Below are 14,314 nucleotides of genomic sequence, written 5' to 3' on the forward strand. Positions count from 1 at the left end.
AGAATAAAATAGAAGCCTGGGTTGGCTCCATTTGTGTACAGATAGCTGAAAATATGGAACTGCTTTCTCCCATTGTCCTTCTGGTTGAACACTGGGGAGAGAGTGGAACAATGTGTGGAAATGCCATAGAGAAATGTAAAGAAATACTTAGCAGATGAATTCAGTATAAAATGAGCTCAAATCACTAATAATGTTAATTATAGGGTTTTTGTTGTTGTTGTTGTTTTCTTTTTCTAATGACAATCCATGTGATTGCAATGGAGCTAGCTTCCACACCTATTACAGTTAATACTACCAAGATTAAGTCCTTGCATTCAGTAGCAGTGTAACTGAACTTACAGATCACTGGTCAAACACTCTGGAAGCACAACTAAAGCTGAGAAAACCAAGAAAGGAGAATGCGAAGACAAAAGTAACAAATAAACATTAAATATTTTGCCTTTCTTTTTTTTGTCTTGGCTGTAAGGGAAAACCATTGTGGAAACAGTTTGTTTTAGTCCATGAGCTGTTCTTTTTTCAAGGAATCTGGGTGGCCAATTATATAGATGGAGTTGAGAAATGTTTCTGGATAGCAACTCAGCACATGCAAGTGACTAATGAATTCCCATTGTATTCCACAACACAGCTTCCTGGTGTATTTTAATGCATTTGACTAGCAGAACACTATGCAGAATACTGTAATTCTTGACATGGAAATAGGATTATGGTGGGTAGTAGAAAAGAAAATATGACCACAGAAATCAGTAATAAGTACTGAGAAGCTTTAATTTTCATATTTTGATGTAAAAAATAGTGTAAGACTACTTTAAGAAGACAATATAAACCAGAGCTTAGTGTGGTCTTTTAAATGGAGAGAAACTAATGTCTTCAAAAATTACCTCTTTTTTTCCACTGAACAGTTTAGGACAGAGGAACTACACTAGCCATAACAAAAGGATAGGAAGGACAAAAATTCGAGATGGAAATCATCTCTAGTTGTGATCCTGTCTGGAAAAGTATGTGAATGCCCATTGGCCACAGATACCAAAGGTGCAACCTCAATGGGACATGTGAGACAACTAAATACCTTTGTGGACCTGGGCATTAGGATGGAGCATTACATTTCCTGCTGAATAGCACTTGGTTTTTCTTTGTCTGTTAGAAGGAAGATCATCTAATATCTTTAATGGCTGGCATCTGGATGTGGAATTGGGTAAAGGATATTTTCTCTGGGGAAGAAATATTTTCTTTCTGGGGAAGAGATTTTCTCTGTGGCTTTCCTGCCTTAAAATAAGAAACTCTATTAATTTAAATGTTGAAATGGGAGGATTTCTAAACTCGTTTCAACTATTCGATGAATAATTAGACAGAAAACTAACCCTGTCTTCCTGTACATTCACTAGAAAGGATATTGCTCACCGTAGAGGGAAGAATAAGAACTAAATCTAGAGGACAAAGAATGTTATCGAGTGTTAGCTGCATGTCAATATCATGACAATGTGGAAAATATTAGTGATAATGGTAACTGGTCGTTACAAACCAGTGACGTTGTTATTGATGATGTTCAGTCTCTGAAGCACTTAAGATTCTGGTCAGCTATTGCATGGTATAAGTAGTCACAGTTTTAATGGCTTCCTAAGAATATATACCAAATTAAATAGCAAGGAGTTACACAAAAATGGCAGCATTCTAAATGAGGAATTGATTAATGCTTTAACAATTGTTAAGAGTAGTGAGAATGCTCTTTTTGTATGGAAGTTAGTTTCCTTTCCTATTGTTCAGGCTTTTTCACATCACTCCCATTATGTATTTGTAGAGTACAGTTGGTGCAGTGGAATATCAGAAGAAGGTGTGAATTGCTAGTGTTTCTACTGTAAGAGGAAGAAAGGCTGCTGCACTTTGTTTTAACCTTAACTGTGAAAGTCTGTCAGCAACAATAACTGGAAACGAACAGGAGACCAAAACAAGGGGCTAAAGTAAGAGATCTCCATAAGATAAGGGAGCCCAATTTATTATTTTTAATGACAGGCATATGGAAGAGACACTTCTACAACAGTAGTAACAAGAAACAGTCTACCATTTAATAACTGTAGAAGATATCATTTATTTTTATGGCAGGTCAAAAGCGCAATTCAAAAAACAGATGAAATTTTGCTTTCATGAGCTCAGCAGGCCAGGTTCATACAACACAGTGTTGGCTGCAGTTGGGCAGTCTTTGAAGTCAGTTGTATCTGCCTTTGCACTACTGGGTGCATGAAGCTTCAGAGTGCTGGGGAAAGAAATCTTTAAAAAATTACTGTGGAGAAAATGTAAGATGAAAAGGGAGTGAGGAAGTGGCACAAAGGAAAACAAAGACAAAAACCACATTCTTGTGCCTATAGATTTACTCCAGTGACCTGAGTGAATTTTCACTTGTTGACATTATGTGATACTGACCCAGAAAGACAGAAGTATGAAAGTAGCAGCCGACTGGGCAGAACAGTAGTGAGATAGACATCATCTTTGTAATCTGAGATAAATTCCCTTTATTTTTGTTCAATAAAAGCAAGAATTGCACAGTGGAAACTGCACAGATGAGGTCAGGCTGTACAGCATCTCTTCTGCGTGCCTATGCCTGTCAGTAATTGTACAAGAGATTGACACATGACTTTGGGACATTAATTTCACATTGCACATCTACTGTCTTTTAATTTCTTGGTCTATTAAGACAGTGAAACATCTTTCCTACCCATCTTGGAGTTTTGCAGGGAAGGAAATTGGGATGAAATGCCAAAGGCATTCTTTTGTCAAGGATGTTCATGCCTGGCTAGAAAGAAGTACTCATCATTAGAACAGGTTATTTGAGTACATCAACCCTGCTCCCTCTTGATTATTCCTGGCTGTTTTAAATTACTTTCTTATATTCTGGTTTATTAATACCTCATCTCTAAAATCACAGCTTCCCCTTCTTGTTTCAAAATTATCTGTCTTTACTTTTCCCTAGAAAATCCACCATGCTCATACTTTGAGAACGTCTTGCCTGCAGCAACATTACTGCTGATAATTCTCTCCAGATGTTGTCTGACACATGACCATTAGGCTGAGCACTTCCTAGGATATTTACCTTCCATTAAAGAAAAACAAAAGCAATAGCAAAGGCAGTTTTCTATTTAGACAAATAAAACTCCCAGGCCAAAATATGGCTGGAGCATGCAGAAATTGCAAAACAAGATTTTTAAGCTTCGTGAGAGCATTAACATGGTACAATTCATATAAGGTTAGAATTGCACCTGCTAACAAACATAAAGAATCATAAACACTGAATAATTTATTTATTATATATATGTAATAACTTATACATTATATAACATAATATTATTCAGTAATGGCCAAGAAAATATGTCATGATGAGGGACTTGAACTCATTATCTGGTGAAATCCTATCTTTTGTATTAGTAAAGAATGGAACGTGTATGAACATCTTCTTCTAACTTACTTCTAGAAACATGACTTGCTGGTGTTCTGCTTTTCTCTGACAAAGATCTTCCAGAATTAGCAGGCTGCATCTTTAAGGAAGAAAGGATAGGGCTGGTTAAAGGAGCAGAATTGACATTTGATCATTTCACACTTGAGGTCTTTTAGCAAGAAGGATATCCTCTCTTCCTTCTGCACAAGGTGAACTCCATGTGAGGAGTAGTCTAGAGGATATCAGTGTCTGTCATAAGGATTTTCAGATGCATACAGAAAATTTGGGCCCCTGGCATCCCCCAGGATGACAGAAAAAAAGCTTGTTTCTGAAGAGGTTCTGCAGTGGAAAAGTTAACCATTACAGAGTATACGTTGAATTGCTACTGAGACAGATATTTCAATGCAAAACTGTATTTTAGTTAGGCTTTCTTTGAGCAAGTCATACTCTGAAGAGGAAGACCCTATGTGTTCCCTTTCTCCCATTCTCTGTGCAGGTGTATCTACTTCTTCATTAAATATATATATTTTAAAAAATTATTCCACTTTTTTCCTTGAGTAAAGGATGTATGTCAACTACTCAGAAGGGCAAACATGACAGATAAGTGCTGTTAAATTATTATTTCTGATGGCTATGGCTTTTGAACAGCTTTCTTACTTTGTTATCTCTTCATAAGATTGGACAATGTCCTCAGAAAGAGTTAATCTGAGTGGGTGGCACCTATCTCAACGCAAACAGATCTACACCTTAGAACAAGTGAGGGATTATTTATTTTAACCAAGATGGTAAATTTGCAAAGATGAAGGGAGAACATTTTTCCCTGTTTATCTTGCTTATTAAAGTAGGCCAAGTAAAGAAGTGACTAATTATTTTGTTCCTAATCTCTTTCTTATGCAGCAGTCATCTAAGAAATGTCCTCATGCTGTTCTCATTCTGCATCAATCTACAAATATGGCCTTGCCCACAAGTGAAAAACATCCTTCAGATGTGTTCCTTATTTCAGCTGAGCTGTGTAATAATACGCCGCACTTCTAGGCCTGTAAGGCTTCCCATTGTGGGAGGCCTTAACAGTATCGAGCTGTTGGGTTTTGGCTCTGTGTATTGCCAGATGAAATTCATGACAACGGCTTTTCGACTCTTTAAAGAGCTGTCTGGTACGCACAGAAGTGAGCAGTAAAATGGGAAAAGAATGTGAGGGAGGACATCCATTTTTTCATGAGTTTTTTAAGCCTATCTCAGAAATCCGTTCTTACCCAAATTCTTTCAGCCCTTTTAAAAAACCTAATTTTATTTTAAATTTCATGTGCTGTTCCAGATTAATATAGCATTGTGTTTTAAAAGGCCTGAGCTATGCAGGTATCTCACTGAGTCTTTAACAATTAGTCCTTTAGCATGTGAGAGTTTTTTTGGGAAAATGCAGAAATACAAAAATTTTATCTCGATCATTTTTTTTTTTGTTCTGTATAGAAGCTGAACAATATCTGCATATTTCAAACAGTTCTGCTTATGAAGCATCCTGTGCAGAAAGTTTCACAGAGTTATCTCAGGTCTTGCCTCTGAACCATCCTCCAGCTGCTTTACTTTGAGAAGCAGCTAGCCAAAGGAAACTTGTGGCCCAAGCAGACAGCCATCAGATTTTGGCAGGACACTATCATCATCCAATTCATGAGTAGATGAGCTGTAGGAGAGAACACAAGTTCAAGTCCTCAGCATACCCTCAATATCATACATTTAATGCTGTGATTATTAATTTCTATTCTGTTTAACAAATCATACTTCTAAATCCAGAGATAGCATCTACAATCTATACAATTTTTAAGCTTTGTTGCTATCTGGGTTTTAAATATTTATCTGTGTCTTCTAGAAGAGGGACTCCACTTTGCACAGTCTAGATAAATAGGTTTAATAATGTCACAGTGTTTGGACATAAACCCATCTGTTTCTGTTGCCTTGTTTGCATCCAGACTTCCAATAATGTTACTCTTACCCTCTAAGTGTGTTATCCTAGAATTCTGTATTTCTCATGTGGTTCTGTGGGAAATATGTTCTCAACACAATTTAAATCTTGTGGGGTTTCTGAGAGCTGACCTGTAATCAATAAAGGTTTTGGTCTCTAATCACCCTCTGCCTCTTCTCAGCGTGTTACCAGATGTCCTTTTCCATCCCTTTTGAAGAAAATGCTATTTTATCTTTTTTCTTTCTTTTTTTTTGAAGCTGTCCACAACATAATATTGTATCTTAGTCATCTTAAGGTTGGCTCTGTTTTACAGATTTGCAGGAAATCCAGTCTCTTCAATCCCTATAGACTTGTAAATTTTTATTTTTTATTTTTTTTTAGAATCTTTCTGGTTATCTCAGACTAAAAGGGATTCATCACACACCCTTTCTTCAGAAATTCTTTTTTTTCTTTCTTTTTTTTTTTAAAGAAATTTTTTATGGTAACTTTAATGTTTATCACTGCATTATAAACATCCTCCAGATTTTTCTTATATCAGTGAGCTTAACGTTTTCTTCTAGATAACTGACAAACTGTATATATTTACTTTGCCCTGGGTTATAAGTAGAGTTCTGTTCAGTTTAAATACAAATAGTTTATTTTAAAATTGAATCTTTAAAATCTATGCACAGGGAGTGAGGATATTGACTAGCTACTTCCATAGGGATTGAGGTAGCATGATTTAACAAGTTTTTAATGACAAGAAACACACCAATGATGAAACAGGGTAACATGACTGACAATAGTAAATGCATTTCTTGAGCTATGAGCTCACCACCTTACAAATATCATCAGGATCTTACAAGATGACTGGCTTTGTTATCTTCAGGAAGAAAGAAAGAGAAAAGAAAGGAAGGAAGGCAAAGCAGGAAAGGAGGAAAGAAGGAAAGGAATAAAGGAGGAAAGGAGGTAAAAAGGTAAGGAGGAAAAGAGGAAAAGAGGAAAGGAGGAAAGGAGGGCTTGCCCTCAGGTAAAATGATATGGAGTGCACATTCTTTACAGTTACTATTTCAGAGGTCTTTGATCAGAATACAGAATATATCTGCCATCTTCAAACACCATCCTAAAGGATGAAAAGAAGATATTTGACTAATAAAACTGCCACCTCTTTTCCTTTTTCATGACCAGAGAAGCAATATATCAGTTCTCATATTGCACCTCAAGCAGCCTTTGTCACTGATCTGCAAAGGAGGTTCTTGTAGTTGAATAGCAGCAATTTCATTTTTTGTTTTATTTCTCATGAAATTCTTTTCCCAGTGGTGGCCATCCGTTTCATATTTAATGACACCATTTGAATTGGCTCATGTGTTCTGCGGGGTTTCTAGATGTTGCTTTTCTAGCATACTTCAAGCATTATAACCACTCATCTGAGCTGATGCTTTCATAACAAATTCAATGCTACTTGTTGCAACAGCAGAAGCCCTCTCTTTATGATAGAATAGATAACAGGTCTTCAGATGTCTTTTCAGACAACTTAGTATCTGTGATTTACTTTCTTGTATCCTCTATACTGCGTATTAATGCCCTAGCATTCACTTTGCTGAATCTTCATCAGTTTGAATTTCTTCTGTCCCTTGTCTCTGTCTTAGTATTCCTATTGCTACCCTCCCAGACCTCCAGGCATGTGTCCTGTGCCTCTTGGAGCCTTAGCACAACTGCAAATTAGAATGAGAAGTTATTTGTTAGCAGAGGGTAATGATCACCTGAGTGAATGGTGCTCACAAAATGGAAAGCACTGGTAACAGAAGAACATCGATATTTTAAAAGCTCCACCAGTTTGGCCAGCACACAGACTGCTGTTCTGCCTGACGGCTTACACATCTTGTGGCTGTTTGCCTGTGGATCTGTGGCCATATCAACGAATTCAAGGAAGGACATGGCTGAAAGCAGTGCCTTTACCCAGGCAGTGGTGGGCCAGAACCAAAATGGTGTCTGAGTGCTGCCAGGAGAAGTGCGTCTGCTTGAGGTTTATTTCCTGCAGATGGAAGGGGCCTCCATGTCCGGGGTAACTTGGCAGTGCAGAAGGCCTTGGGTGTCCCCAAAGCTTTTGCTCTCTTTGAAAGTCAAGGCAAGGAAGGCACCCTGCCTCGCGGGAGAGATTTCTGCCGCCCAGACGGGGGAAGTTCTGGTTGTTATTAAGTCTCTTGAAACTGTGAGCAGTTGTGAAAGCATGTTTGAAAGCAGGATATGCTCCATAGTGATATCCAGGGCTCTTAAGAGATTTTAAAGGCGCTTAAAGAGGAAATCAGACCTGATCAAGAGAGTTTTAGGATGGTAATTTAACAGGGGAACTCTGTACGGTTTGAGGGTGTTGCTTTCCTGTGCGTTGATTTCTCTGTGATTCTGAACTTAAAAAAAAAAAAAAAGAGTAGGATATTAAAACCAGAGCTTCTGGAGTACAGTTTGGATGAAATCATGAAGTGGGAGAATGTGGTACATTTGCCCATGCAAAGCCCACTGTAACTTTTGCTTAAAAAGTCACATCAAAGCAGTAAACATTGCAAGATGTAAAGCCCAGCAAACGTGCAAAGAGAAAAACAGTTGTCTCTGGTCTTTCCATCTGGGCCTACAGAGAAAAGCATAGAATGAGCTTGAACAAAGAGTACTCTGGAATGCAAAGGGGAATAGCAAAGTAAAACTCAGGACCTAATGTAGACTTTACACTACTCTTGCAGGCTTTGCTGTAAATTTGCTGCTATGTCAATGTATTAAAGAATCATCTTTAACATGGGTTATGGTGAAAACGTGCACTCCCATTAACAGCCCCCTAGTCAACAGAGATCCTCTGAAATCAAGCCACTTGGGGGAAGATGAAGGGCATTGTGGAATTTGGCCCATCTATGTTGGAGGAAAAGGAATCAACTTGACTTGTTAGGGGTTTTTCAGCTTTACTTCTGGTTCAAACTCCTGCTGGCTTTGCAGCTCAGTTGATCTTGAAAGAGTAGATAACTGCTCTGTCCAGAGATATCTGCTGCCTTTCACAATGAAACTCAAAGAAAACTTTTATCTTTCTAATAATATTCTTTCAAAACAGTGAGTTCTTCTTTTTCATGCAAATAAACAGGAATAGTCTATGTACTTTAACACTGCACTTCAAAGCATTTCCACTAGCAGCAGGGATATTCTGCACTGAATAACATACTGATGGCTCCTGGTCGCCTTGGTAGTGTTTTCTTGGTCTTATGCTACGAACTGCAGTACTTTGCTGTTTTCTGTCACTAAATGATGTTAACAGCTTATGCTTTTCCTTTACAATGCAAAGTAATATCCACCAGTTATCTATTTCTTATTGCATACTACTAGGGAAAATGTTGAAATTCTAGATGGTATTTCCTTTTAATGTTAGGAGGGTTAAAGCTTAACATAATTTAGGTTGTGAAGCCCCATTGAAGTTTTCAGTGTTATCCAAAGCCAACAATTTCTTCATAGTTCAGTGCTTTAATAAATATTCAGTGATATCAGGGACTAAAAAACCTATTTTTTAAAAACAAAATCATAAGATTGAGGTGTTCGTAGCTTCATGGTATGGGATAAGGAATGGTCTTTGACCCTAACAGATTTCTCTTTCACATTTACAGTAAACCATGCAGATCCACCTACATTCTAATCATGAGACAACAGCAGTTGAGATTCAGAGTCCTTAAGGACCAAGGAGACCAAGATTGTTACCATTATACCTTCCATGTATCAGAGACTGCATCATCTTACTCAGTCACAGCTTTTGTTTGGCTAAATAATATCTTCTAGAAAAGCATAAAAAATTAATCTGAAAACTTCAGAAATTGGGTGCTTCAGCCCAACCTTTGGTAGTTTGCTCTAAAATCTATCACCCTACCATTAGGAACACGTGTCTTCTTTCCCTCTGAAAAGGGCTTTGCCTTTCTGCTTTGGTTCCTATCATTCCTTCCTCCAGGAAATTAAAGAATTCTCTTCTATTTCATGTTTTGTATTGCAATCATATTCCTGCATTGTAGCAAACTCACCCTGTCTTCCTTTAATACATGAAGCAGGCATCTTCTTCTCTAACATCTTTTCTCCAGATTTGAAGTAATTTCGCTCTTTCTTTTCTCCATCTCATTCATTTTTAAAACATCTTTTTAGAAAAGTTGTTCACAAGACTGCATACAGTATTTCAGAGGCAGTAACACTGTACTGCATCCGTATTAAAAACACCTCTGCTTCCCCTGACCCAGTTTAAACATCATCACTTGTTTTTGCTAGGGCACTCCACTGGGTGCCCGTGTTGTGCTCCTTGTCACTGTGACCCCAAATTCTTTTCAGACACACTGCTGTTCCAAACACAATCTTCACTTGGTAGGTTTGGCTTTCATTCTTTTTTCCTAAACATATAATTTTGCATTTGCCTGATTTAGAATGTTCTCTTTGACAGGATTTATGTTCCATTGAATCACATAGTACAGCTTTATTTATATCTTCATTTGAAAAACTGTTTATATCTTCTATTGAAAAATCCCATTTCATGAATGGGACCCCTCTCCAGATTTTGCATCCTTCTGCCCAGATATGATACCAAGCAGGCAGCCTATTCACTGAATACTAACACTATTCTGGTCTTTAACTTCCCCTGCATTTCCAAGATACATTCAAGTCCATCAAAGCAGACCAGGGATCTCTCCAGCCAAGTCATTTAGAATTGTTTTGCACGAGTGGTCTCAGCCTGCCAAGTTGAAAATACTTTTTCCTAGGGGACCGATCTGAATTTATCTAGCATTCTCCTCTGTTACTAATAAAAATAAATGTTCTTCATCATTCTTAAATGATGCAGTCTTACTTCTGAGTCCCAGGCGTAAGCAATTGTTATTTTGTATTTATATTAGTGTATCCGATCTTGCATTGATGTTGCTAATTTGGCATTCTGTTTTATGGGCTATCAGCTAACGTTTATTGCTGTCTTCTGGTAAAGAATGTTATGTCTGTAAATTCCCTGATACATTTGCACTTACTTACTAATGCAGAGTTGCTTGCTGTTTTTGGCTAATTCATCCTTGACTCATTCAGATCATTTAAAACTCCACCCAAAATCTCCTCCTTTACTCATTGTTTCCCTCATGCTATTAACTCTTATGAGCAATCTACTTTTTTTCTTTGCAAATTCAAATAGTTTTGGGAATTGGAACAAACACTTCTAAATACAAATACCCATGCAGTTTCAACTTTCTTTCAGGTCACGTTTGAGAACCTGATTTGATCCTTAAACTGTTAACCACCAAAAGCTCTAATCTTCTTCCCTGTCCCTCAAGCAATCTGTTCTCATGAAAGTGATTATCTGGATGGAGGCACTCACACCTGCCATCAGGAAGCTCTGCTGCACACTAATAGTTTGCTGTAACACTAGCATTGCAGCTGCTTCTGGACTGGGGGCTTCTGGTCCTGCTGGCATCCCCAGGGACACAAGGCTCTCATTCTTGCATGCCCTGGTAAACAGGGGCTGGCCATTAACACATCACCCACACTGTGTGGCAGCCTGTTGCCTCCACCTTCAGGCTCTGGAGTTTACCCTGAGGTTTGCCAAGTTTGCAGAACAAAAAGTGGTTTCTATGGGTTTGACTTCTTCCTGAGCCTGCTGCTCCTGCAGGTCTTAAAATGGCAGTCTCCCTTCCTGAGAAGCTGCATCAAGGTAATTCTTGCTGATTCCTCTTTTTCCCTAGAGGGCAAGATCTATAGAAAGGAACAAAGGTGTTGTACCAGAGCATCCCCTGCATTCTTTGCTTGAATGGAATTTGTGCCACTGTGAATCTGTATACATTTATATGTGCTCATAGGTCCAAAATATAGGGAAACAAAATAGATTATTTGAGACTGCTTCCTTTGCTTCTTTAAAGAGTATTTTCTTTCCAGTACTCTTCCATGAAAAACACTGCCCCACACGAACTGTCTTTAGAAACAGTCATATGTGCTACTCAAATTCATTCATTTTGCTTTAGAATACAGTATAACCTAAAATTAATCAAAAATGTAACTTTTTCAAAACACACGTGAGCATTATGTTATAAATCATGAGCAGTAGCTCATCCAAGATCTTTTCTCATCTTCCTTGAATATTAGAAGTACTGAAAATCCATTTATTACCAAGAAAAATATAAAAGTTCCAAACTCTGCCAGAGTAACACTGGGCAATAAATGAGACTGAGGACCAGGAGAAAGGGACTGGAGTTCTACTATGCTTGGGTTGCACCATACTTCAGGTGATCCATGATTTGCCCCAAACGTCCTTTGAAATAGTGCTCAGGTCTGTGTGATTGCATAGGCTTGGGTGCAAGCTGCCTGGACAAACATGGATCTGTCACCTCCACATCCAGCACCTGAAGCTTGAACATCAGCCCAACTCTTCCCATACGTACTGTTAATATACAGACAATTCAGTATGCAGGGACTACATTCACAACAAGGTGGTAAGAAGCAGTGAAAAAAAGAAGTTAAGAAGAATATAAGGAGAATAGCTGGATTTCCAAATGTCAAGAGTGTAGGACAGCAGGCATAGAAAGTGTGGATTTAACATGATGTATGGCTGGCCTGATACCTTCCATTTAGAAAACACACAGGTACAGACAATGCCTTAAGAGGCAGAGTATGTGGGTGGAAAAGCAGAAGCAGTCACCCACTTCATGGGGGTTACATGCACATGGGGACCATCAGAATAATTAATCATACAATTTGGAGACCTCTTTCTGTTGTTGCTTCTTCAACGATTCTCGTGTCCTGGGCAGGGAGTGGGTTATGGATGGTATGACCCAGTTTGTCACCTCACTGCCTGCAGACTTCCTGTGTGACCTGTCTTCCTTCACCCCATGCATTCAGCCCGTGGGGTAAATGGGCTTCTAATAAGCTGAAATAAGTTGGAAATTGTAACAGTCAGAAAGATCAACACAATGGAATGGTGTTACAGGAGATGCAACGACAAGGGAACTAGTGCAATGGAAAAGCATTACAAAGAAAAATGAGAAGTGCTCACCCATCTCTGAAGATCCAGGCTTGAAAGGGAAACACTGCAAGGAAGGAATCTCCAACCAGAGAAGCTTCTTCAGAGGCAGTCAGCCCTTAAGTGAGGTCTAAGGGAGGTTCAGCCAGGCTCCACCTTTTCCAGTATCACAGGACTCACTGGCTCCTTTCCCCAGGTGCTCAATCAGTGATTCAGACTGTGACTCTATGTGACTTTATATCTGATTTATTGATGTTGGTTTAAAAAAATAAAGAGTAAAGTGAAGTAATCTACTTTTTATTGATGTTGGAGAGTTCCCTGTGAGGTTTAATTTTGCCTTGTTTATTAACTTCAGTTAAATGCTTAAGCACTGTCACAGGCTGTGCAGGGAGGTGGTGGATTCACCATCCACTGAGATGTTCAAGAACCATGTAGATGTGGCACTGAAGGACATGTGTTAGTGGGCATGGGGGGGATGGGTTGATGATTGGACTATATAATCTTAGAGATCTTTTCCAAGCTTAATGATTCTATGAAATAACTATTTCTGATAAAGCATTTCTAAAGCTAAAGGAGATATTCTTGAAATACTGATCACATCCAGGCAAACTTGTGGTGATGAAAGAGGAACTAATGTAGGGAAGAAGAAAACCTTCTGAGACTGCATGAAGGCTGAGGAAAGGAGGAAAAATGAGGTACTCGTCAGAAAGTCCTTCTTTTGGAAGTGCATTTTCCTGTCCTGATAAAGGGGGAGAGGCAAGAAAATCACCAGTTTATATGTACAGAAGTTTTCATAGTGAAAAAAATGTCATGGGAAATGGTATGAAAAATAGCCTCACCACAAATATACTGGAAAACAGAGAGCTGGGGAGATTGCAGAGTGCAAAACTACTCCTGCGTAGGGGAAGCATTAGGAAGGCATAACTCAGGTCAAATTGACATTCTAACAGTGAATTACAGAGCAAAACCGAACCTGAATTGGAAAGGTTTTCTGTGCTAACTTTACCAATGGTTGCTGATGGCTCTAAACTGAAAGTCAGTTTTAGCTAACATGTTCCTAATTTTTTCCTCCTTTGTTAAATTGCTTTTCATTTGCTCTGAAAATATCTCTGAATAGGGCCTTGAAAATATATGAACTTTTACCACAAGCCATGAGGGTGGTGGTACAAAGAATGCTGGAGAAAATTGCTTTTGGTCTGAGGGACTCAGAAGACAATTAGAAGATTCTTAAAATAAGAATAATAATAAGGAAAAAAAGAAAAGCCAAAAAAAAGAAAACCCAGACTTTTGTTGGGGAGCAGACAACAGGACATGGTTTTGGGACTCACTCCCCAGTGAAACTCATCCTGTTGGCAGTTCTCCTTGCCACCTTTGCTCTGCCCAAGGACCTCACGTTCCCTCTTGGCCTCCTTTGAGCTGAGCAAGCCCCATGACTGCACTTGGTGGGAAACTTTGCCCTCCCGTCACGAAGTGTGACATTTGTGGTTCAGCAGCCCCTTCTAATTTTTCTTCTTGACGTTTCTCGTGGCATTGCTTCCTTTTTGCTGCTTTTCTGCTATGGTTTGCTCTTATATTTTGGTAATGTATCCCCACCAGCATTTTGTCAGCCTGGCTAATATCTTCTTTATCTGTCTTCCGTATGGTCAAGAAATACATTTAATTATCTGTCTCTTCTGGTTTTCATCCAGATGGTCTCTATCACTCTATAGAGGGTGAATTTCTTACCTTACCTACCCTGGCCTTCAGTCCTGAGGCTTCCCTCTGGAATCTGAAACTTGAAAAATGAGTGAAAAAGGCCTCCTTCAAAACAACTTCCTCAATCAATAAATCAAGACTCACCTTTTACAAACTGTGTGTTGGTGGAAAAACTTGGAACACTCTCTTTGTGCATTTAGCGTGCATGGAGTTTTATTGACTTCTCACTTTTTGCCTTAAAAACCTATTTTAATTAAGT

General features: G+C 38.6%; 1 protein-coding gene across 1 annotated transcript in view; it reads left to right on the top strand.

The window, feature by feature from the left end:
• TBX15 (T-box transcription factor 15) overlaps positions 1-14,314 on the top strand; it is an 89,211-nt gene that overhangs the window by 15,829 nt on the left and 59,068 nt on the right. The window lies entirely within an intron of this gene.

This window comes from Lagopus muta, chromosome 1 (genome assembly GCF_023343835.1).
Source record: "Lagopus muta isolate bLagMut1 chromosome 1, bLagMut1 primary, whole genome shotgun sequence".
NCBI lineage: Eukaryota > Metazoa > Chordata > Aves > Galliformes > Phasianidae > Lagopus > Lagopus muta.